Source organism: Sapajus apella, unplaced genomic scaffold (assembly GCF_009761245.1).
Source record: "Sapajus apella isolate SASKATOON/1434 unplaced genomic scaffold, GSC_monkey_1.0 scaffold32, whole genome shotgun sequence".
Taxonomy (NCBI): Eukaryota; Metazoa; Chordata; class Mammalia; order Primates; family Cebidae; genus Sapajus; species Sapajus apella.
In genome coordinates this window covers 15,557,089-15,580,201 of record NW_022436972.1, presented here as the reverse complement: position 1 = coordinate 15,580,201, position 23,113 = coordinate 15,557,089, and the positions used below count along the sequence as shown (strand labels likewise).

General features: G+C 38.2%; 2 long non-coding RNA genes across 3 annotated transcripts in view; both read left to right on the top strand.

The window, feature by feature from the left end:
- LOC116562386 overlaps positions 1–9,778 on the top strand; it is a 15,156-nt gene extending 5,378 nt beyond the window's left edge. Inside the window, exons 2-3 of the long non-coding RNA XR_004273910.1 lie at positions 6,588–6,597; positions 9,583–9,778. This is a non-coding gene — a long non-coding RNA (uncharacterized LOC116562386). The remainder of the gene's footprint in view (positions 1–6,587; positions 6,598–9,582) is intronic.
- LOC116562385 overlaps positions 1–23,113 on the top strand; it is a 47,856-nt gene that overhangs the window by 11,431 nt on the left and 13,312 nt on the right. The window contains exon 1 of one of the 2 annotated variants that reach the window (XR_004273907.1): positions 21,267–22,588. The exons of the other annotated variant lie outside the window; for it this stretch is intronic. This is a non-coding gene — a long non-coding RNA (uncharacterized LOC116562385). Of the gene's footprint in view, positions 1–21,266; positions 22,589–23,113 lie in introns of those variants that run through there. 2 annotated transcript variants of the gene reach the window in all.

Sequence of the window (23,113 nt, the reverse complement as noted above, 5' to 3'; positions counted from 1 at the left end):
ATGGAGAAAAAGTAACTCCATAAAATTATAGAAAAGGTGAGCAAATAACTTTATAAATCAGGGCAGGGAAGCCGTTTCTAAATAACTTAATGTCAAAGGCAGGAGCTCTAAAGGAAAAAATATATACATTTTTTTTTTCTCACTTGAGTATTTGATGCTTCAGTTTTCAGTTCTGTTGTTTTTTTACCTGTTCTCCATCTTTCAAAACTTTGATTTCCTTTGTCCATTGCCTCTTTTTCTGTTTATAGTTTTGTATTATTTTATTCATTTTTTGCCATTTTGAGTGAGAAACAAGCCAACCCTTGCAAGTCACCACTAGAAAGTCCAGGAATGGCAAGTACTAGCTAGTGTGGAAGGCAGAGAATTTCACAACAGGAGCAACGTAATATCCAATCAGCATGACCAATACTTTCAAAATCACTAGAAAATAAATGCAAATTTTAAAGAGATTTATATCAGATGGCAAAGGCTGAAAGTATAATATTCAGCATTTTTTTCATTCATTCATCATATACCAGAAGCCCAGACAACCCTTTTGAAGAGCTTTTCTGTAAAGGCCCATTTACATTTCTTTCACCGAGAAAGGTGATAGCAAGTAGAGAAGAACGTGAGGTTGTGTGGATTGTGAGAATGACCCCGTTTCTTCAGTCATGTCTATAATTAAGCCCTTTGCCACATAACTTTGTAGTGTCCTCCCAACATAGCTGGGGATGACCTGCCCCATCCCTGACTCTCAGCTTGCCATGTGACATGCTTTGGCCCAAAGAAAAAGGTGGAAGGGATGACGTCCTGGTTTTAAGTCCATAGGTAGGCCTGGGCCCCTGTGTTTGTGTATTGTTGTGAGAACATGGCTGGGCTCACCTGCTTTCCCAGGAGGAGGCAGTGGGACCATGAGATAGCCATAAACATCTTCTCTATTGCACTATACCCTTTCATAATCTGTATTTTGATTTTGTTAACAAATCCCCACTTCAATAAATATTCTTCCGTAATACATTTTTTGGAGATTCTTGCTACTATACTTCTGGGAAATAAATGAACAAATTATATTTTCTATGTAATATTTTTCTGCTTATTTACATTAAATTTAAAAAATTCAAAAAACAAGAAATACTCTAATGCCTGGTAGGTTAGGCAGTGAAATTATTTTTCCAAAATACAATTTCCTCAATTTAAAGTATACTCAGCAACATGCTTGGCTACGTTCACAGAATTCTCTACAATAACATTAATCTATTACTTTAGAGTTTGGGGACAAGAATTCATCTTCAAGTACTATTGTCCTTCATAAACCATTCCCACAATTTTTTTTTCATTTTTTAAAAATTAAATTTATTTTAAGATGATTATAGAGTTGCATGTAGTTGTAGGAAATACTACAGAGATTCTGTGTACTCTTATAACTTCTCCCAATAGTAGCATTTTGCAAAACTATAGTACAACCTGGCAACCAGGATATTGACATCATAGCATTCCATTGATCTTATTCACTTCTCTCCAGTTTTACTTGTACTCATTTGCAAAATAACTTTAGAGGCTATGGAGTATTCTGTTGAATTGATAAATGTATCAAATTTCCTTAAGCAATCCCTTTTATTGAACATTAGTATGTTTCTAATTTTCAGTGCAATAAAGGTTTCATAAACATTTTAATATAAATTTCATTGCTCACATCTGTTTTACAGATGAAATTTCTTCAAGTAGAACTATTAGGTCAAAGAAATTACCTATTTCTAATAATTCTTATTAAAGAAGTGAAAATTATATTTGGTAGACATTACATTGTATTTGATAATTAATGTATATTCTTCCCAATATAAATATCCCCCAGTTAAAAAAAAAATTATTGACCTCTGTATCTATTAGCTACTATTGCATAATATTCCTCAGTAGTTTTAAACAATAACTGTACAAAAACACACATGTATTGATCATCTCAGGCTTCCATAACTAAATACATAGACTGGGTGGCTTAAACAGCAGGAATTTGTTTCTCATTGTTCTGGAGGTTGGAAGTCTCAGACCAGGGCGTAACTGTGGTTGGGTTCGGGGGAGAGCCTCTTCTGGTTTGTAGACAGTCACCTTGTTGCTGTGTCCTCACGTGAGGGGAAACAGAAGGAGAAAACGCTCTCTGGTGTCTTTTTTTATAAGGGCACTAATCACATCATGAAAGCCCCCACCCTCAAAACCTTATCTAAACCTATTTATCTCCCAAAAGCCCCATCTCCAAATTCTATCACATTGGAACTTAGGGCTTCCACCTATAAATCTTTTTGTAGTGCAATATAGTTCACTCTATAGCTATACACACACACACATATATAATTTATATTTATATATATTTATATAGTTGAAAGTCTCTAAGATCATGAACCAAATACTGAATGGTTATTTCTGGGTCCTAGAAGGAGAGCAAATTCTATAACTTTTTTCTTTATGTCTCTGGTGTTTTTCCAAGTTTTATTTACTGAGCATGTACTATCTTTGTGTTAATAAAATATTAAATTTTTTTAAAGAAAAAGATGTTTTAAATTATGTGGTACAGATGGTCAATATATTTAATAATAAAAGTTGGAGTGGCACATAGCTCATCACTAATAGAAGAAAAAGCTTTAGATTATGCAGTCCTTTAAACAAATTAACCTAAAACTAATGAAATGCCCTCATCCATCATGATAGTAGCTATAACTCTCCTCTTACTGCCTTTCAAAATAATGATCAATGGCTGACTCTATTTTCCACTAGTGTTCTATTTATTAACTTACATTACAAAATTCCTTTTTTCTTTTGTGAATGCCGAGCTTACTTCTTCATGTTTTATACCTAGGGCTCCAAGGTGACGTCAGAGCGAGATCTTTTTATTAGTCTCAGATATTATTAAAAAGATGCTGTGGGAGGGTTGATGGAAGCACACAATATCACAGCTCCTCTTCTTCTTTTCCTACTGATGAAATCTGGCAGGAAAAAAAAGCAGCAACAACAAAAATTGAAGGACCCCTAAACAAGGTGAAAGTACATTAGAGGGACAGTTGGGATAGTGAAAGGGCAGAGAGGGACGGAGAAAGAATCAATTGCCTTGAAAATGATAGAGGAGATTCTGTCAACCAGGATACGCTGGGTGTTGCTGCAGCAACAAATGCCCTCCAAATCCTATAGCGCATGCCTCACTCACTCAGGCTGTCATAGACCCATCGCATCAGGGTGAGCTCTGCTCATCAGCATCACTCAGGAGCCCAAACTGCAGGAGCAGCTACCATTTCAAATGTCACTGGTTGCCACACTAAAGGGAAAAAGAGCGATTCTGAGGGTCCCATGCCAGCAATGAAATGCTTTGGTCTAGAAGTGATATACATCATTTCTGCTTGTAACCTACATTGCCTCAAACTATTTATATGATCCCACAACAAAGGGCAGAAGGCCCTCCTACCACAAGTCTTCAAGACCTGGAAATACTTTACAAACAGCACTACTATCAATAGCCCATGGTCTGGGCTGACTATATATGTAAGCCAAAGTCAGTTGACCACATGCCCAGCTCCCCCATTTGCAATGTCCTTGAGTCTCTGCCTGGTGCTAGCAGTGAGCTACCTTGCTTCCACAGGCCACAAGTATGTAGGGTATGCAAAGGAAAGCCCGCTGACCCAAAGAGAGGGGAATCTAGGTCCCAATCTCCACCAGCCAGCCATGTGGTCATGGGCTATGATTTCCTCATTGACAAAATTAGGAAATCCCTAAAATCTCTTTCTGATCTAATCTGCTTTGATCCTTAGTGATGTGCACTTGTGCACCAGTTTGCCAGATTGTGGGAGGACGAGAGGCTGCGCACTGCTTAAGATCTGAGGTTTGGTTTCTCCCTCCGTTAGCCAAGACAGGCTCTGTGTGCATGGAGCTCCTGCCCGGCTCTGCCTCAGGTCCAAGCCCGGATAGCAGCAGCTCCACCCACAAGGCTTGTACCTACAAAGGAATTTGCTGTCCATGAGATTCAGAATGAAAAGTCAGCCCATGTAGCATAATTTCATATTTTTGTCCAGAGCTAGTAGATTTTAAAAATCAACAAAGAGAAGAGAGGAAATCAAGTGGTGGTCGGGAGCAGGAAGGGGAAAGAGAGGCTGTGTCCACCTAGAGCCATGGTTCAGCTGTTGGATCGATTGCACTAGACTGTTAAACTGAACAGAGTTTGACAAAGTTTTTCTATTTTATTTTTCTGTGCTACATCAACCAGTGGATTTTTTTCTTTTAGTTTCACTAAGTCAAACAATTATTTTGCCAGTTTGGAAGGTAGTCTATGACTATTAACAAGTAACCCTAATCATGAAGGTATTGCTCTAGACTTAATTGGCTTTTGGTGGTTTGGATTGGAAATACCTTATTTTTCTCATTTACTTGTCATCTATTTTTGCAGCATCATTTGCATACAGCTAAGCATCATGTCAGGTCCAAGAATACAAAGATCAATGCAGTGTGATTCCTTCGAAGGACTTATCATTGTCTTGGCAGAGAAGTGACAGTGAAAATCATAGCAAACTACATGACTGCTTTTCCTACTCCTGTCCTGTGACCTTAGGACACTTAGGTGACATGGCCTTGCCAACCTCTGGGTGCCATTAGACTCATGAGATCCCCAGCCAGCCCTCTCCACCTCAGCACTTTGTAGAAGATGCCTCCTTTGACCACCCCCCAGAGCAACATGCCCATTCCTTTTGCTGTTTCTCTAGCTCCCCAACCCACCCCTCCTCAGCTGACAGTTTACTTTTCCAAGTTCAGCAGCTTCTACCCAAATCCCCCTGAGAACCAGCCTGCAGCATCCACCTGACTTTCCCCCTCCTCCTTTTATGGAGAACAGGCTTCCATTTAACCAGAAAGACATGTTTTTTAACTTAAATTTCCCTTGAAAATACAAAGGGGTTTAAATTAAGGGTAAATGTTGCATTTTCAAATCACAAAAGTTTTCACCAAAATTCACGGTGTTTGAAAAAAATAGGTCTAGCCACTTTGTGAAAGGCAGTGAAATTTGCGGATTGCACGGAAGGTCTTTTCATGTGTGAGCGTCATCGTTCTGAAAGCCCACTGGTTGGGCCTTTTATTTCTTCAGGCATGGGTGCGCCTCAGGGGTGGGCTGAGTACCTGTGAGTCTAGGTGGCAGTTTCTAATTAGGGCTGTGACCTTGACCATGCCCCTTACCTTCCTGGGTCTCAGGAAGTGAAGATGGAGCCAGCTTCACTCGTAACTGAGGCTACAGACTTCATGTCTCTAGGCTTACTGAGATTCTTAATCTTTTTCTTATCAGCAAGAGGCAAGAGGAAAGTGGGGCATGGGGAAGGTGAAATTATTTATATCCTCAATTTTATATGTTTTTCTGGGCAATGTTTTGAGTATTGTACATACCGTACATCTGCTAGAGGTGCCCAGCAATGTGAGACAAAACATTGGGGTTATTCTGCACAAACAGCGTCAAAGGCAGGCAAGCTGGCTCCCCAGCCTCCACGCTCTTCCAGAATGAGACATCTTCTCTCTGCTTCTCCCCTGTGGACGTTGGCTCACTGCATGTAAGTCACCTGGGAATCTGGTGAAAATAAAGTTTCTTTCTCAGTAGAGCTGGGGTGGTGCCTGATAGTTTGCAATGGAATGAAGAGCCACCTCCTCTGAGCCATAGAATCATTGCTGTGCTGAAGACTATAACTCTATGAGGTCTATGACTTTTTTTGTCCGTCGTATGTCCTAAGTGTTACCCAAAAAAGAATAAGAAGTCCTGAACACCCTTGCATACATGTGTGTGTGCGTGTGTGTGTGTGTGTGTGTGTGTGAGGAGGTTTCCAAATGTATGAAGATGCAGAGATCGAGAAATCATCTTGTGATATTCACAAGCATGAGGTCCACGTATTTTTTTCTCTGTTTTTAGTAAGCATGTGTGCATGCATATGTGGGTGAAGACTAAAGAATTAACAAAAGCTCTGACAAAATACTAATTTGTTTAGAATGTGAAGGTAATCTAGGATGAGGCCTGATTTCACATCTGTAGGCAATCACAATATTTTCTCTGCCACTGAGTTGTTTATCTGGGAGGTAGGGGTCATTAACACCCAGCTGGTTTGAAGTTCCACACCTGTGAAGGGCTGCTCCCATCATTCTTATCTGACTCTCATAAGAAGCTACATCCCCCAAGGCCTGGGCTCTCTGTGATTCCCGAGGAATCTCACTGGGAATACCTCCAGGATCTTGTGTTTGTTGGTCTCAGTTCCCTGGGCCAGTCCTCTTTCACTTCCCTAAAGAGATTCCAAGTTATCCTCCTGGCTTTTCTCAGACTCTATGATGATCCCAACCACACTTTAAAGATGAGCAGAGCCACACACTGCTGTGGCTTCAGGTTATTTTGCACAAACACTCAGCGTTAAAGGCAGGCAAGCTGGCTCCCCAGCCTCCACCCTCTTCCAGAATGAGACATCTCTCTGCTTCTCCCCTGTGGACGTTGGCTCACTGCGTGTAAGTCACCTGGGAATCTGGTGAAAATAAAGTTTCTTTCTCAGTAGATCTGGGGTGGTGCCTGATAGTTTGCATTTCTAACAGGCTTATGGATGAGAAAGGTGCAGTCCTGACTGGGTCGACACTTTGAGAGCAAGACTTTGAAGTGCACCTCAGGCTGCAGCTGTTCATACCTGGCAGGGTCACCTTCTTGGCCTCTGGGTCCAGCCCTGGCCGCAGGAAACCTCTCAGAAGATGGGAAGAAGCTAGCCCTGGGGTTTTAAAGGAATCACATGAGGTTAGGCTTTAGTGGGGGCAGGGATAGGTGTCTGCAGCTTTTTCCAATTACAGATAAGAAACTGGTTATTTTAAAGACAAATAAGAAATGTAATAGACTAACATTGCAGTTCCCTAGATATATTCTAAGAAATATTGGTCCTATGTGATGTTAATAGGAGTTATGTGCAAATGGGATCTCTATGCCCAAATGAGTTCTAGAATTTAAAGTCTAAACACAAGGTTAAACAAAGTTTAATAGGGTTTTTACTGCAGAACTTTTCAGAAGCTTTAATAAGTGAATGTACATTATAGCTCTCCAAGAAGGACATAAAGTATGCTACACTCCCCAAAAGTATTTTCCCAGGAAATCCCAATTTTTTTTTCAGCAAGGTTAATAGAAATAAAGCTCCATGGGGAAGGGTCAAGCTCTTTGGGAAAGCGTATCTTAGGTACCCACCAAGAGTCAACTTCAACAGCCTTTCTCAGCTCTTCTTTTGCCTGCCACAAAGATTACAGAACAGAAGGGTTGGTTTTCTCAGATTCATTTGTGATAACTTAGTCATTTTAAGGATGTTCACTAGTCCATTGATTATTTTTCTTTCCAAATGTTACACATTTCTTTCAAATGCTAAGCCTGGAATATAAAAATCATATTCTACCACCTGTTCATATGCACACTATACTCACCACTGAAAGGTATTCCTTTACCACTGTCTCCCCCCTTAATATACAGTTGACCCTTTACAGGGGTGAGGGTTGGGGCAATGACACCCACACCGGCACAGTTGAAAATCCTTGTATAACTTTTTTTTCAGAATCCTATCAGATACGTTTATTTATTTATTCATCTGTCATTTTTGTTTCAGGGGCACATGTGTAGGTTTGTTACAAAGGTACATTGGTGTCATGGATTTGGTGTACAAATTGTTTAATCACCCAGGTGTTAAAATAAGCATAGTACTCCACAGGTAGTTTTCTGATCCTCACCCTCCTCCCAGCCTCCACCCTCAAATAGGCTGAAGTGTCTGTTATTCCCTTCTTTGTGTCCATGTGTACTCAGTGCTTAGCTCCCACTTACAAGAAAGAATATGCAGTATTTGGTTTTCTGTTCCTTTGTTAGTTCACTTAGGATAGTGATCTCCAGCTCCATGCATGTTGCTGCAAATGATATGATCTTATTCTTTTTCATGGCTGCATAGTATTCCATGGTGTATATGTACCACATTTTTCTTATTCAGCCTGCTGTTGATGGGCACCTAGGTTGATCCAATGTCTTTGCTATTATGAACAGTCCTGCAATGATCATTTGCATGCATGTGTCTATATGGTAGAACAATTTCTATTCCTTTGGGTATTTACCTAATATTGGGATTGCTGGATCAAACAGTAGTTCTAAGTTTTTTGAGAAATTACCCAACTGCTTTCCACAGTGGCTGAACTAATTTATAATACAGTGTGTGAGCAGTGTATAATTGTTCCCTTTTCTCTGCAGCCTTGCTAGCATCTGTTATTTTTTGGCTTCTTAATAATAACCTCTGACTGTTATGAAGTGGTATCTCGTTGTGGTTTTGATTTGCATTTCTTTAGTGATGTTGAGCATTTTTTCATATGCTTATTGACTGCATGTATGTCTTCATTTGAAAACAGTCTGTTTATGTCCTTTTTTTTTTAAATTATACTTTAAGTTCTGGAGCACATGTGCAGATCTTGCAGGATTGTTACATAGATATACACATGCCATGTTGGTTCACTGCCTCCATCCCCCCATCACCTACATGAGGTATTTCTCCCAGTGTTACCCCTCCCTATTCTCCCGACCCCCCACTCTGCCTCCCCTAGCCTCCCGCAACAGACCCCAGTGTGTGATGTTCCCCTCCCTGTGTCCATGTGTTCTCATTGTTCACTTCTATGAGTGAGAACATGCAGTGTTTGGTTTTCTGTTCTTATGTCAGTTTGCTGAGAATGATGGTTTCCAGATTCATCCATGTCCCTGCAAAGGACATGAACTCATCCTTTCTCATGGCTGCATAGTATTCCATGGTGTATATGTGCCACATTTTCTTTATCCAGTCTATCATTGATGGGCATTTGGGTTGGTTCCAGGTCTTTGCTATTGTAAACAATGTTGAATGAACATATGTGTGCATGTGTCTTTGTAATAGAACGATTTATAATCCTTTGGGTGTATACCCAGTAATGGGATTGCTGGGTCAAATGATATTTCTATTTCTAGATCCTTGAGAAATCACCACACTGTCTTCCACAATGGTTGAACTAATTTACACTCTCACCAATAGTGTAAAAGTGTTCCTATTTCTCCACACCCTCTCCAGCATCTGTTGACTCCAGATTTTTTAATGATCGCCATTCTAACTGGTGTGAGATGGCATCTCAGTGTGGTTTTGATTTGTATTTCTGTAATGACCAGTGATGATGAGCATTTTTTCATGTTTGTTGGTCGCATAAATGTCTTTTGAAAAGTGTCTGTTCATATCCTTTGCCCATTTTTTGTTGGGGTTGTTTGTTTTTTTTTTCTTATAAATTTGTTTTCGTTCTTTGTAGATTCTGAATATTAACCCTTTGTCAGATGGGTAGCTTGCAAAAATTTTTTCCCATTCTGTTGGTTGCCAGTTCACTTTAGTGATTGTTTCTTTTGCTGTGCAGAAGCTCTTAAATTTAATTAGATCCCATTTGTCTATTTTGGCTTTTGTTGCTTTTGGTGTTTTAGTCATGAGGTTCTTGCCTATGCCTGTGTCCTGAATGGTATCTTTTTAATGGGGTTATATGTGTCCTATAATTTTGGACTCCCTGAAACTTAACTACTAATAGTCTGTTTTTGAGCAGAAGCCTTCCAGATAGCATAAACAGTTCAATTAACATATATTTAGTATGTGATATGTATTATATACCATATTCTTACAATAGAGTAAGCTAGAAAAAAAGGAAATGTTATTAAGAAAATCATAAGGAAGAGAAAATATATTTACTATTCATTGAGTGGAAGTGGATCATCATAAAGGTCTTTATACTTATTGTCTTCATGTTGAATAGGCTGAGGAGGAGGAGACAGAGGAGGGGTTGGTCTTGCTGTCTCAGGGGTGGTAGAGCTGGAAGAGTTGGAAAGGGAGGCAAGATTGGCAGCACACTTAATGTAACTTTTACTGAAAAAAGTCTGCAATTAAGCAGATCTTACCAGCTCAAACCCATGTTGTTCAAGGGTCAACTGTGTAAGTAGAAGGGCTGAGGTGGAAGCAGAGGAAAGGTAGGAAAAAGAGTATTTAAAATGATGATAGTACAATATTTCCCTGCTTGCATATCACTTGCAATTAGAAAAGCCCAGCAGATTGATTTGGTTAAATATTTTGAGCAAGCTTAAGAATTTTTCTTTGAGATTCAAGAGTTTTTCTGGACAGATAGTAGAAAAAATGTAAGATAAGTGAACTCAGAGAGCAATGCTTCCTCTAGATTCTGCTGAGGAGTTTCCATCCTGGTGAATATCTCAAGTTCATAAAAAAACTTGAACATAAATGTAAAAATACTTCCTAGGGAATTTCCTCTTTTTAAATTCAGAGTGTGGCATGCAACTGGAATTTCTGTGGTTGTGCTTCAGGCAGGCAGAAGAGGCATTTTACAACTTCGAATCTGTAGGCAGGGTGGAAGCTTCCAGTTCACTCAATGGCTGCATCCCAAAATACCGCTGGTAATCTTAGAATAAGATAAAAAAAGATGGAGCAAATGAAGGTGTGTGTTTGTTTGTGTGTGGGTATGAGGTAGGAGAATAGGGTCTGGAGGTGGGGAATCTAAGGTTGATTCCCTGACTTCTAGAACTGAATCAAAAGGAAAAGAAAGCCCCACCTCTCCACCCCCAAGTAACAAAAGGATCAGACACTGTGGCACTGCATAGCAGATAAACAATGAAAAGTACCTCTGATTGGTCCCCTCCTGCAACCAATCAGATGAGTGGTGGCCCAAGTCTTCATGTCTAACTTTGTAACTTCAGTTCCGCCTCTGATGATCACCTCCTGCAACCAGACTGGTAGTGGGCCACATCTTCATTTACGTAGAGTGTAACCAAATAACCAATGGGAAACCTGTAGTGGGTATTTAAACCCCAGAAAATTTTGTCACCAGTGCTCTTGAGTGGAGTATACTTTTGTTTCAGTAAATCAGCTTTCGTTGCTTCATTCTTTCGTTGCTTTGCTTGTGCATTTTGTCCAATTCGTTGTTCAAAATACCAAAACTTGGACAACTTGTAGTCAAGACCCTCCACTGGCAACATGTGTATGTGTTTTTGAGGTGGTAGGTAGCTGAGATTGAAGATGAGTGGATTTCTGAATTGAATAACAATAAATATCCTACTTAAAAATGTTAAAAGTTGGAAATCATCTCTTATTGTGATAACACATTACTTCTCCCTGGGAATCTGTTGGACAGATGGGAGCTGGCAGGGTAGGGCCTGTATTGTTGAAGTTGCCATGGCGACTGCAGGAAGTGAGCTTTCTTCTAAAAACCTCACTGGCCCAAGAACAAGCCCAGGCTAGTCTACAATTCAGTGACTTACAAGTATTTTCTTATTCTAAAATGTTGCAGTGATAATTGCTAAGAAGTATAAACAAGGGAAAAGGAGGCTGTCTGTATTTGTCTTTTCTTCCTAATTAATCCCTTTCCTTACATTTTTCCTAATTATCTACACACCTGAAGGCAAGTCCCTCCCAATTACAAAGCCAATGCCTATTTTCTGAAACAGAAAATTTAAAAAACATTTTTTGCCAACTTGAACATATATTTAAGCCTCTAAGTGAAATAGTTAAAAAGCTACCTATCATATTCCATTTATTAGTCTACACATATATATATTAATTGCATAAAACTGAAAAGAAAATTATATACACTCATACTTTGGAATATTGCATTATTCTACTGTGATATTTCATGAAACAATCTGTTCACATGTGTCATGTGTGTCTTAGCTGTCAGCAACTTTGCTGTCACTGGAAACCCTTTCTAATTTTTTTTTAAACAGTTTTCCAAAACACACTGTCTTCTCTGCCACCCACGTTTCTATCACACAGCAATTTTTAAATACAGATGTAATGCTATTACAGAAAATTTTATCCCAGACCACAAGTATCCATACCTACAAGCTAGGACAGGTTTTTTTTTGTTTGTTTTTTTTCAAATAATTCATCATCCATGTTTTAGTGATCTCCATCATGTTTCACTTACTGTATTGCTTTTATTTTTTTTATTTTCAGTTTTTTAGATGTAAAAATTTTTTTAAATTCCATATATTTTATTTTTTCTTAATTGTACTTTAAGTTCTGGAGTACATATGCAGAACATGTAGGTTTGTTACATAGGTATACACATGTCATGGTGGGTGGCTGACTGCATCCATTACCTTGTCATTTGATGGTATTTCTCCTAATGCTATCCCTCCACTAGCCCCTCACACCCTGACAGTCCCTGTGTGTGATATTCCCCTTCCTATGTCCATGTGTTCTCATTGTTCAACTCCCACCTACGAGTGAGAACATCCTTTTTTTAAAAAAGCAATATACACTGTGTTGTACACTGTTTTGCAGGCATGTACACACTTACTGTGTTACTTTTTTAAAAAAAGCTTATGTTTGGGCTGGGTGTGGTGGCTCACACCTGTAATCCCAGCACTTTGGGAGGCCGAGGCAGGCGAATCACGAGGTCAGGAGTTCAAGACCAGCCTGGCCAACATGCTGAAACCCCATCTCTACTAAAAATGCAAAAAGCTAGCTGGGCATGGTGGCAGGTGCCTATAACCCCAGCTACTCAGGAGGCTGAGGCAGGAGCATTGCTTGAACTCAGGAGGTGGAGGTTGCAGTGAACAGAGATCATACCACTGCACTCCATCCTGAGTAACATTGCAAGACTTCGTCTCAAACAAAAAAAAAAAAGAAAGGCTAAGAAAAGTTTATGTTCAATGGCATACAAGACTTGAAAGAATGAGTTAAACTCCCAAAGGAAAGATGATCACACCATGTTAAATTTCTTTGATTCCTTTTATTCTTAATTCAAAATAAATTCTGTTAGATGACCTAACAAAATAGCAGTAGTAACAACAACTAACACTTCCTGAGCCTTTATCATTTGCCAAACACTATTGAAACACACTAAGCATAGTAACTTATATAAGGGCCCCTTTCTCAAGAGTGCTTCCAGAGTGTGGCAGAGGAGGCTCCCTGAGCAGATACAGCTGTGGACCAGACAAAACATCACTCACTGTGGTGTCCTGAGGGCATTGGATGGTTTCTACTTGTGTGTGCCTTTCTGCTGCTTAATCTGCTGGTCATCACACACACACACAAGCATGTATTGCTTTTTTTAAAAAGGCAGTCAACTCTGTGTGTGTGTGTGTGTGTTGACTACCTTTTCTTTCTCTCAAAGGGAAATAGAAGATCTCAACAGCATGCCATCGTTTTAGATAAGTGGTTCTCAGCACTGGTCTGCATATTAGAACCATCTGAGAAGCGTTTTAAAAACATTGATGATACTCAAGCCTCAACCCAGAGAAAATACATCAGAATTTATTTATGGTGGAGCCAGAGCATCAATAGATTTCAAAGCTCCTCAGGTGACTCTAATTTTTAACCACCCTGAGAAACAATGTTTTAGATTATTACACACGAACCAAATGTCCTCATATTTCTCCCTAGATGAACTGAATGTCCTGTATCTACTAGGAAGTTGGGAAATACTAACCATACTCTTTCAATATTCAGCAGCTTTTCAAAAGTTCTGCATGGAGGAATGCCTGGTGGAATCATGGGTTTTACCTGTATGCTTAGAATGCATCGAAGTTCTTCTGGACTCATAGCACCACCTGGAGACTGGTGCAGGGGATGTATCTCCCCACCAGCCTCTCCCCGCTCCTTAAGAGGCACACCGAACTCTTCAACTCTGTCCCCCACCTGCCCACACTCGCACACACATTTCCTGTCTCACATCTCTCAATCTTTAGTTGATCATACTAGAGACATTCTCTTTCTGATGTAACAATTCTCCTTCTATCGTTTTTTCTTCTACTGAAGCCCACATAACACAATAATAATAGTAACTTCCATTCTGACCATGTTAAAATTGTACCAGATCTACTCTTTGTATACTACGGAATTAAATTGGAAATCAATAACAATAAGATAGAAAACCCCCAAATATTTGGAAATTAAATAAATTTCTAAATATTATAATTATGGCTCAGAAAAGAAATTACAAGAAAAATTAGAAAATATATGAAACAATGAAAATATTATAAACTATGCATCTGACAAAGGTCTAATGTCCAGTATCTATAAGGAACTTAAACACATTTACAAAAAAAACAAACCTCATTAAAAAGTTGGCAAAGAACATAGACACTTTTCAAAAGAAGACATACATGCTGTCAACAAGCATATGAAAAAAGCCCAATATCACCAATCGTTAGAGAAATGAAAATCAAAACTACAATGAGATACCATCTCACATTAGTTGGAATGATCATTACTAAAAAGTCAAAAGATAACAGATGCTGGCAAGATTGCAGAGAAAAGGAAATGCTTATACACAATTTCTGGGAGTGTAAATTAGTTCAACCATTGTGGAAAGCAGTGTGGCTTTTCCTCATATAGCTAAAAACAGGACTGCTATTCAATCCAGCAATCTCATCACTGTATACCCAAAGGAATATAAATCATTCTATCATGAAGATACATGCACATGTATATTGATTACAATACTATTAACAATAGCAAAGATATGCAATCAATCTAAATACCCCTCAGTGGTAGACTGGATAAAGAAAATGTGGTACATATGCATCATAATATTGAATACCATGCAACCATAGTAAAAGAAAGAAGTCATGTCGTTTTCAGGAACATGGAGGTCATCATCCTTAGCAAATGAATGCAGAAACAGAAAACCAAATACCACATGTTCTCACTTGTAAGTGGCAGCTAAATAACGACAACACATGGACACAAAGGGGCACAACAGACACTGGGGCCTAATTGAGGGTGGAGGGTGGGAGGAAGGAGAGGAGTAAAATAAATAACTGTTGGGTACTGGGCTTAGTACCTGGGTGATGAAATAATTTGTAAAGCAAACCCCCCTGACACGAGTTTACCTATATAACAAATCTGCACATGTACCCCAATCCTAAAATAAAAGTTAAAAAAGAAAAGAAAGATGTATTTAAATTTGTGAAATGTAGCGAAAGCAATCCCTAGAGAAAATTTTATAGTTTTTAATGTTTAGATTACCAGAGGAATGATCTAAAATTTGTGGCCAAGATTCTGTTTCAAGAAGAAAGAAAAGAAAAAAACAATAATTTCAAAATAAACAAAGGAAATAACTTTAAAAGTAAAGAAATTTAACAAAGCCAATATTTGGAAAATACCCACAAAACTGATAAACACCCAGTTAGAGAAAAAAGAGAAAGGGAGAAGGAGAGAGAACACAAAGTAGTAATACCAAGAGTGAAGGAAAGATTGTCACTACAGACCCTACAAATATTTAATGGATGAGAAGTATATACCAGAAATTTAGCAACTTAGTTGAACAAATTCCTTGAAAAATACAACTTCTGCAAGGTGAAATCTGACACAAGGTGAAACTGAAATCAGAATGGCCCAATAACATGTTTAAAAATAAAAATTCCCACAATAAAAATATCAGGGTAGTTTTTTGGACAGTTTGACAGGAAAAAATTTATCCAACATTTAACCGGTTTGTGGAGTGGGGAACTCCAATCTCATACAAAATCTCTCAGAAAATAAATCATTCCCCATTTATTTTGTGAAGTCAATAAAACCTTAATACAAAAACCTGTCAAAGACATTTAAAAAGGAAAAAACTGCTAGACTGATGTCTCTCATGCACATAAAAGCAAAAATATTAACAAAATATCAAATTGAAATAGTCAAAATATAAAAAGATAATATATTATGACCAAAGGGAGTTTATCCTAGGAATTCAGATTGGTTTAACATTTGAAATTTAACCAGTCACAGGCGTACCTCATTTTATTATGTTTCACTTCATCGTGTTTCACAGATATTAAGGGTTTTTTTTTTTTTAATACAAGTTTAAGGTTTGTGGCAACCTTGCATCAGTGAGTCTATTGGCGCCATTTTTTTTTTTTTAACAGCATGGGCTTGTTTTGTGTCTCTGCGTACACATTTTGGTAATTCTTCCAATATTTCAAACTTTTTCATTATTATTATATCTATCATGGTGATCTGTGATCAGTAATCTTTGACGTCATATTGTGATTGTTTTAGGGCACTGTAAACCATGCCAGTAAAAGAAGACAGACTCAATGGATCAATGTTGTGTGTGTTCTGGCTACCCCACCGACTAGCCATTACCCATCTCTCTCCCTTTCCTTGGTCCTCCATATTCCCTGAGACACAACAATGCTGCAGTAAGGCCAATTAGTAACCCTACAATGGCCTCTGAGTGTTCAGGTGAAAGGAGAATGTCTCTCTTCCTTTAAATTAATGTCTCTTGCTTTAAAGTAAAAGCTAGAGTTGATTAAACTTGGTGAGCAAGGCATGTCAAAAGCCAAGTAGGCCTGAAGTTAGGCCTTTTGCACCAAACTGTAAACCAAGATGTGAATGCAAAGGAAGAATTCTTGCTGATATGGAGGAAGTTTGAATGGTCTAGAGAGTAGATCAAACCATCCACAATATTCCCTTAAGCCAAAGCCTAACTTAGAGCAAGGCCCTGACTCTTTTCAACTCTATAAAGGCTGAGAAAGCTGCCAAAGAAATGCTTGAAACTAGCAGAGGTTGGTTTATGAGGTTTAATGGATGGAGCAGTATAATACGTTAATGGTAGAATTTAGATGGTGCATTCTTAATGTAAAATTATTTCAAATTTCTATATGTCTGAAATTTTTCATAATAAAATGTTGGGGAAAAAAAACCTCAACAGCAACCACTGCCTTTGTTTTGAACCTAGACCCACAAAAGAATTTTTTTAGGGAGGAGTATTTTATCACTGACATTGTTTAGAATTGCCAGTACATGGAGATTATAAAAAGCAAGTCAACATTCAGTCAGGCTTATTCTTGTTTTAAATTCTCAGTGGCAATGCACATCTTCTTGCCTCCACCCAGGGTGTTCCCTCCTACACTGCCTTTGGTACATGAATAGTGTCATGGAATTAGAAAAAGTGTAATGACAAGAATCTGCCTGATTCCAGAGTTCTTTCCATGCCAACACTCTTTCCACATTATCCTGCTACCTACACAGCAAGTCATACAGAGATGAAAAAGATACAAATCTTGCCTACAAGAAATCATAGTATAATGGACTCAGATCCACACTTACATATTTGTGATACAAGATGAATATTATATATTTTCAAATAACATGCTGGAGGGAAATGGGGGAAAGTTTCTTGGACGAGGTAGTGTCTGAGGTGTACTGTGTTAGCTACTTAAACACACACACACACACACACACACACACACACACACCGGATTTATGTTCTTCTTATCATTTTCTTTCCCACCTTGTGGCTTTCCCAGGGCACTACCCTACCTGGAATGCTCTTCCCTTATTTCTACCTCTCCTCCCACCTTCTACTTCACCTACCCTAGTCCTATTTATTCTTCAGCAGTTAGATAAAAGACTTCTCAGGCCTCTCAGGCTGGGTTGCTTCCCCTTTTTTCTTCTTTGGGGCACAGAACACAATTGTTACTATACCGTTTCTGTGTAAATTTCATTGTGGTCCAGATTAGAAGATCTGCAGCATCTGGAACTAAGTTTGACTTGTTTCCTCCAGTAACCCAGTAGGCATTCAATAAATATTTGTTGAGTGAATAGGCCTGGATGACCTAGTAGATGAATCCATGAGTGAAGAAAGGGCAGGCCTTTAACACCCAGTTGTGACTGGAGATGGAGGCAAATGCCCTCTGGAGACAGGCAAACCTTGAGCCAAAACCCACAGTGAGAAGGGATGAGAAGAGACACAAAGACATGGGTGTTAGGTACTTTCTGAGACTGATTTTTTAATGGAATTTTAAAAATCAACTCTCAAGAGGCTTTTGCGCGTATCCTGGAGGGCACTGGACATGAACTGCCTTTTTTAAGAAACAGGTGGATTAGAGGAACGAGGAAGAATCTGCAAAAATTCTCACTAGCCACATCTCTAATGAGAGTTTCTAGGGAATGTTCTTTTTCTGCGACATCTCACAATGCCACAGAGACCAAAACTGGGATGTGGCCAGATCCCCGAGAATTCTCACTTTCTCATCAGCACAGTCCAACCCTACCTAGTCCCATTTGGCTGAATGCTTCGATGTATAGTACACTAGACTCCCTCTTGGGGGCATGTAAAGCTTCCCAAAGAAATGATTCTAGATGTCTAGATTTTTTAAATTAAATCAGAAATGGGTTAATGGTAGGGTATATAGAGAGAGACTGTGTAGAGAGTTGAGCCCTGCCTTGTTATTGAGACCACACACTAGTTCATTGATTTCTGCTCCATTTCCTTAGTCCTGACAGGAATTTAAATGTTTCAAGTTCTTTTAAGCCTGAAAATGTATGAAAAGCTTTATTCCAAAAAGGTGTTCACACACTTTTTCCTGCCGTATTTAGGCTTCTATTTATTGATCCCTTGGTACATTCCATCCTAATGATGGGCAAAAGGAAAAGGATGAAAATGAAAACAGTGCGTACAACCCAAACCATAATAATGTAACAGTAAACCATTCTCTCAACATCTGGGGTCCTGTGGGCAACTTTCCTAATAAGAAAATCAAGTCATTTTAAATCCATGTCCACCCAAAGACTTACAAACCATAGGCTTATTTCTTTTAATCTTTTCTGAATTTTCTCTGTGACTAAACCTGAATTTCAATTTCCTGACGTGCATAAAATTAGGATATTAAACTAATAGAGTTCTGCCTGCTCCCATGACAGATAGAACAGGCATTGCTAATCACTTACGGAAAATTTCACAACACAGTATACCAGGCAGTCACTATCATTCCACTCAAGACTACACATGAGCTGAAATCTATTTGCTGTCCAGGAACAAAGAGGTCCCTAAGCTTTTTTATAGATAATCTCTGAAGCCTATGGTTCTAAACCAAGCCTATATGAAGCAATACAGAAGCATATAAATGTACAAGCTCTCAACTTAAGAACTTTCATACATGCAAACAAATGAACCAAAGCAAAAATGCATCCATTCTATTGAAAACCCTTGTATTACTAGTATTACTTTGATTCTTGGGTAAATGAACACCCCCAACCTTTTTGGACTGTACCTGCTTATAAGTGAAAAGCCTCTGTACGCCACTTTTCCATTATCCTTCTCACATCCTTAATTCTTCCTGAAGTTATAGAAACACTTGCAATAGGCTTGTTCACCCTGGGCCCCTCTCCCCGCTACACTCTGGGCAACTGTGTCCCTACCACCACCTGCTTCTCAATCAAAATCTCTCTCAGGGAAGCTGTAATAAAGTCAGCCAAACTGAGGTATAGCTGACAGCAAATGTCTAAACGATCTTCTCCTCTCAACATATTTGTACTATATTAGAAGCAATGCTCCCAACAGAAGGGATGAGTTTCTAGTTATAGAATATTTTGTTTTCCTATAAAAAGGATTAGAAAGTTATTTGGAAGAAGGAACAAGGGAGAAGGGCCTTCTCAGTTCCCCTAAATTATTCCCTGAAGATGTATGCCTAATCCTCCTCCTCAAATGCCAGCTTTATAGACATCTATTAAAATACCTGGAACATCTATTCTGAAGATATGGCTCATGAACCATCTAAATCAGAAAACCATGGGTATTTGGTAAGTGTGCAGATGATTGAGCTCTTTCCCTAAACTAAAAACCAAAATCTCTTGGGCTGGGCTCCAGGAATGTGTAATTCATCAAGTTTTCCTTCTCTGACCGGAGGAGTTCTTGTACAAAAATAAATGTGAGGACAACTGTTTCAAAGTAAAGTCTCAGTAAATCTATCTACATCAACATTTACACATTTCCTGTTTTATTGCTGTTCCCCAGATAGATTATAAACTGCCTGAGAACAAAAACTGTATCTCATAGTTTACGAATTCCCCATAGCTGTTGCTACCTTGGTTTTTTAACGATTTTACATTTGAGGAGAGCTTTCCCAATTAATATCATAGAAGAAATAGTATTTCTCACTAGAAACCATGACAATTCAATGAAGTGGGCACTAATCAGATATTTAAATTATATACGAATTAAATAAGAATGCAAAAACCCAGTAATACATTGTCCTTTGTTCATTCATTTTACAGACTTTTCTTTCAGTATTTGCATGGAAAGGCCAAATGCACAGGACATGCAAATTGTCAAACAGTATGCTCTTCAGTGCACTACTATGCTTTTATTATGCATTGTAGCCAAGTTTACTTTCTTCAGAATTGGAAATCGTCTCACATATAGATGTTCATTTTAAACACAATTCCATGAGTACATCTACTCAAGTAAATTTAAGCAACATTTATTTTGCCCTAAGATATTCAAAAATTCTTTTGAATATTGCTTAAAATTGCTTGTCCCAGAATTGGGACAAGTCTTTAAGATTAACAGAGAAGTTTAGGTACAAGAGATTTTTAAGGTTTTGGCACAAGAGTAGTAGTATACAAACATATTTGTGTTTTCCAATTTTCTGGAAAAAAAAAGGAATGCAATCAATGAATAAGAGCAAAATTAAACATATTTGACTTTTTCGTGTAAGAGCATTTGGTGGAAAGTTTATTGTCCTCTTATGTATACTCTTTGAAACTGAGACTATTGCGTTTGCTTTTTTCTTCTTTTTTATGTTTAAAGAAACCCTAAAATGGCGTAAGTAATTGAACCAAGTTCTTTAGAAATCAGGCAACACCTTCCACTTGCCCAAGGAGTGTATATTTCTTGGAGTAGGGAACGCCATTTTAAGGCTAACACAGGAAGCCACACTCAGGGTTCAAGGTTTATGATTTGTATTTAATGTGGTTTGCAGCCCTGTTTTCTTTATGAAGGTGATGACTGAAGAGAAACTCTCAACCCAAAGACACTCAGATGAAGTAGTTGCAAACACTGATGAGGTGGATGGGAGATCAGCTGGGTCTTGGTCTGTACAGACCAGGGGCCAGAAAACTGTCTGTAAAGGGCCAGATAGAAAATATATTTGAGTTTTGGCGTTAAAGAGTCTTTTTTGTAACTACTCAACTCTGATGTTTTATGAAAGCAGCCAGAGACAGTGCATACAAGAATTGAGACCATGTCCCAATGAAACATAACTTATAAAAGCAGGTGACCCATGGGCTGAAGTTTGCTGACCTCCTATGAGGAGGAAGTTAACATAGTCAAATTTGCTGACAGAAAGTAGAATGGTGGTTGTCAGGGGCTAGAAGGTATGGGAAGTGGGGAGTTAGTGTTTAACGGATACAGTTTCAGTTTTGGGAGGTGGAAAAATTTCTGGAGATGGATGGTGGTGATAATGTGAATGTACTTAATGCCATCAAGCCATATAGTTAGAGATGGTAAATTTTATGTTATGTATATTTTACCACAATATAAAAAAAGAAAATATATATACACATTTGTGGTTGTTCTTCCTATAATATCCTTGTTAGAATGGATTATCTTGTCAAATATCCAAGCCTCAAATTTAAAATGCTGAAAGAAGTCATGACAACCTTAAATGAAACCAAGTGACAGCACTGAAAGGAAATTTATCTCCCTGGTCTCTTTTTTTTGATCCTCTTTGGGTTGGGTATTTATGCCTCTGGTTGGTGCTCTCTGAATGGCAGTGAATTTCCTGATTCTTTCAGTCTATTTAATAGGAAAGACAATATACATATTCAAAGGGAATTCAAATTAGAACAAAGGAAAGGAAACCAGAAGTTTAACTGTAGTTATAGCAAGGCAAATTTTTCAGATGGAATAAACTGAAACAATTTAATAAATATTTTAAAGACCATGATGAAGCCAACTCTACTGTATATTTAAGTATTTGTAATGTCTAATAACTGTCTTCTAGAACAAGGTCATAGACAGTTGTGCTCCATCAACTTATTACTGATCTGTAGGCTTCAGTTTCCTTATTCACACAATGGAGACAATAGCAAGCAATACTTCCTAAGGCCCTTAGCAGAATCATGCTTTTAGAGTACTACCTGGTACACAATAAATTCTGTGCAAGCATTTGTTAAAACAAATATTTATTTAATAGCAATTAACACTGGCTAGGTATTTTTTTACAACCCAATTTCATGTCCATTAACTCTTTGATTCTTAATCCCACTATGAAAGGAAAATAGCTAGAGAAGTGCTAAAAAATAATTGTCGCCTAGTTCAGCTGAGACAATGTGATTTAAGCCTTCCTGAGCCTTACTTTCTTTCACTTCTGAATCAGCTATCCTGTGGCCTTATTCTTCCATCACAGGTGTCAATGGATACAGTTAATTTCCTGATAAAATAGGTAATCTATCAAAATTCAGTCATTTTCATTTAAATAGAATCAATAAAATAAAGACATTTCGAACATTTGGACATTTTTGTCTAATATCTTCCCTTCTGACTATGAATCACTTTTCAGTATTATACATGTACACACACACCACTTTCATCAGTGCAATTTTACTTTTTCTGGGAAAGTTCTATTTCAGCCCCCTGAATTTTTACTAGATTTATCCCTTTATAATACACTTTCTACTTCCGCACTGTTTTTCGGGGCATTCTAGGTGAAGATGACACAAAGATAAAGAGAGGCAGCCTAGTAGACAAAACAGAAATGAATTTTGACATCAAAAAAGGATGGACGTTCAAACCCAAGCCTTGTCACTCAGCTGCAAGGCCTTGGGTGAGTTAACTGGCTTCTTCTAACCAGTTTTCTCTACATACATGCATATGTATTGTTATACAATTATTATAAACATCTTGTGGAATGTACACACACACATATATATCATGAATATAAGCATCCTTGTGAAAAATAAACCATAAAATTACCCATGGACATAAATTTTCATGCAATATAACCAAAAGGTAATAAGAACTAGAATGCATGAAATGTAGCATTTTTATGACTTCTGAATGTGTTAGAATTGTTATTGTTAAGTAAAAGTAATCATAGGTGATTAAATCAATGCTTTCTGAGGTTAATTCTCAAGTTACTGTGGCTGTGATCTGTCTGCAGGTTAGGAAACTGTATTGGGGAAAGGAGTGGACTTTGTATACAAACTCATGTAAAAATATGAGGCATTCCATTTATGCTCTCCAACCAATACATACTTTAAAAAGAAAAGAGAAATTGTGAGTGAGAGAGAGAGAGAAAAAAAGTGTGTGTGTGTGTGTGTGTGTGTGTGTGTGTGTGTGTGTGTGTGTG